Consider the following 2,966-nt stretch of genomic DNA (forward strand, 5'->3'; position numbering starts at 1 on the left):
TAGACAATAGTTTCTAAAAGCTGAAAAAAAAGTTAACTCTTTATGAAATGATACTTGTTACGGTTTTCTTGGAGCCCTTCTTAGGCGCTGGCTTGGCTGGTTCAGGCATTGCTGCTGGGAAATAAGCTCTTCACAACAAAATAACTAATGCTTCTGTAACACTATACAATCCCTATATCCTCATATATGACTGTCCCTATACCAGCCCCATACCCTCCTATATGCCTTACAGTGTTCCTATACAAGCCCTATATCCTCCTATATGCTTTACAGTGTCCCTTTACAAGCCCTATATCCTCCCTTTATGCCTTACAGTGTCTGTATACAAGCTCTATATCCTCCTATACGCCTTTCAGTGTCCCTATACAAGCCCTGTGTCCTCCTATATGCCTTACAGTGTCTGTATACAAGCTCTATATCCTCCTATATGCCTTACAGTGTTCCTATACAAGCCCTATATCCTCCTATATGCCTTACAGTGTCTGTATACAAGTCCCATATCCTCCTATATGCCTTACAGTGTCTGTATACAAGCCCTATATCCTCCTATATGCCTTACAGTGTTCTATACAAGCCCTATATCCTCCTTTATGCCTTACAGTGTCTGTATACAAGCCCTATATCCCAGTGACGTGCAGTCATAGGAGGCAGGTGAGGCAGCGCCTCACCTGTCCTGTGAGTGTAATTACACTTTTTTGTAATAATTTGTAAAAAAAAAAAATATATTTTTTATTTATTTTTTCATTTATATTTTTAAATTTTTTGTTTTACCCTACCCCCCCAACCCCCCACCACTTCAAAGTTTGCCAACATGGCTGCACTAATGCACTCAAATTCAAAGTGCAAAAGTATTATTTTTTTTTAAATTACCTACTCATCCATATTGCGCAAGGAAGGAGAGGCGCTGAGCCGTTCAGCTGCCCTCCCTTTGCGCAATATGGATGTCTGAGGATATTTTTTTATATGGGACCCGCAGAGACTGCCACCCAGTGGTTAAGTCTCTCAGTTTGCGGCCCATATTGCTCCCAAGAGGCGCGCCTCGGGAGCCCCAGCCAATTGCCCAGCCAATCAGCGCTGAGCCCTTGTGAGTGACGTCATCAAAGTCACTCTGAAAATCGGGCGGGAAGAGACCAGACTAGTCACTACTAGAGACTAGAGAGAGAGGCAGCGGCGCAATGGGGCTGGGCGCATAGTCTAGTCTGAGTGAGACTGACAACCTGGACGGGTGTGATGGTGTTGTGTCCGTGTCGTGAGTCAGCAGCTGAGCTGAGCTGATCTTCTTGGTAGGTAAGGACCTTGTAAACAACTTGTTCTTTGGGTTCTGCAATCTGCACCATACGAAACAGAACAAGGCTTGTTTGGTTTCGTATGGTGCAGATTGCATTGCAGAACCCAAAGAACAAGTTCTCTTTTTATAGACCTCCCTATTCCCTTATAATTACTGCGTGTCATGTAAATAATTGCTTGTGCAGATAACTGCTGGGTTTTTTTTAGAGAGGGGGGGGTCGCGGGGGGGGGGCCGCGAGGGGGGGGGGGGCGCGAGGGGGGGGGGGGTCGCGGGGGGGGGTCGCGAGGGGGGGGGGTGCGAGGGGGGGCGCATTTTATTGCTGGTGCATTTTTTTTTTGCAGGGGTGCTGGTGGCATCACTTTATTGCAGGGGGCTTAGGGCACCATTTTATTGCTGGGGGACATCATTTTATTGTGGGAGGGGGCTGGGGACATCATTTTATTGCAGGAGGCTGGCCTGGGGGCTTCATTTTATTGCTGTGGGCAATGGGCATCATTTATTGCAGTGGGGCTGGTGGCATCATTTATTGCAGGGGGCTCAGGGCATCATTTTATTGCAGGGGTGCTGGGGGAATTTATTTCTGGGGGCATAATTTATTACAGAAATGGGGTGGGAGCATTATTTTATTGCAGCAGTGCTGGGGGCATAATTGTATTGCAGGAGGGCTGGGGGAATAATTTATTGTTGGGGGCATCATTTATTAAAGAGGGGGGCTGTGAGAATAATTTTAATGCTGGGGGCATCATTTATGACAGGGGGGGCTGGGAGCATAATCTTATTGCAGGGGTGCTGGGGCATAATTTGATTGCAGACGGGCTGGGGGGAATAATTTATTGCTGGGGGCATAATTTATTAAATAGGGGGGCTGGGAGAATAATTTTAATGCTGGGGGCATCATTTATGACAGAGCGGGGCTGGGAGCATAATTTTATTGCAGGGGTGCTGGGGGAATCATTTATTGATGGGGGATAATTTATTACAGAGGGGGCTGGGAGCATAATTTTATTGCAGGGGTGCTGGGGGCATCATTTTATTGCTGGGAGCATCATTTTATTGCAGGGGTGCTGGGGGCATCATTTTATTGCAGTGGGGCTGGGGTATCATTTATGATTTGACCGCTGACTCCTATTGGTGTGGTGCATGTTTACGTGAGGTGTCACTAATCAAAGCTCAATAGCAAAGCTTGGCATACCATCATGTGTCACAATACCTCAATATATGGATTTAAAATTGTATAAAGTAAAGACCAGACAACTGTAATTTGCAGCTAACCAGCTTGCCTTAGTTACAGTAAGTACAAGCGTACTTACAAACTGCAACTAAGCTTAAGCAATTGACACCATTTCAGTTGTTTCCCATTTCTATACATTTTTGCTTTGGGTTTTCATGGTATTATTATATGTAAGATTATGTGAATATTAGACATCAATGTCTACAGCAAAGAATGTAACTGCAATGTTCCAGAAACCCTTAAAAAAAAAAAAAAAAAACTTTTTGTAGAAAGGCAGCAGTCACAGTGACACTTCAGTTTTGCTTAGAACTAGCATAGCATTAGCAATGTGTTTCATTCAATGGTAGACTAGTTTTTGGATGGAATCTACTACTTGATAAATTTATATTAATTTCATAAGGTCAGTGACTGACCTTATGAAATTAATATCAACTTATCAAGTAGTAG

The sequence above is a fragment of the Bombina bombina genome, unplaced genomic scaffold (genome assembly GCF_027579735.1).
Source record: "Bombina bombina isolate aBomBom1 unplaced genomic scaffold, aBomBom1.pri scaffold_599, whole genome shotgun sequence".
In the NCBI taxonomy this organism is placed as follows: Eukaryota; Metazoa; Chordata; class Amphibia; order Anura; family Bombinatoridae; genus Bombina; species Bombina bombina.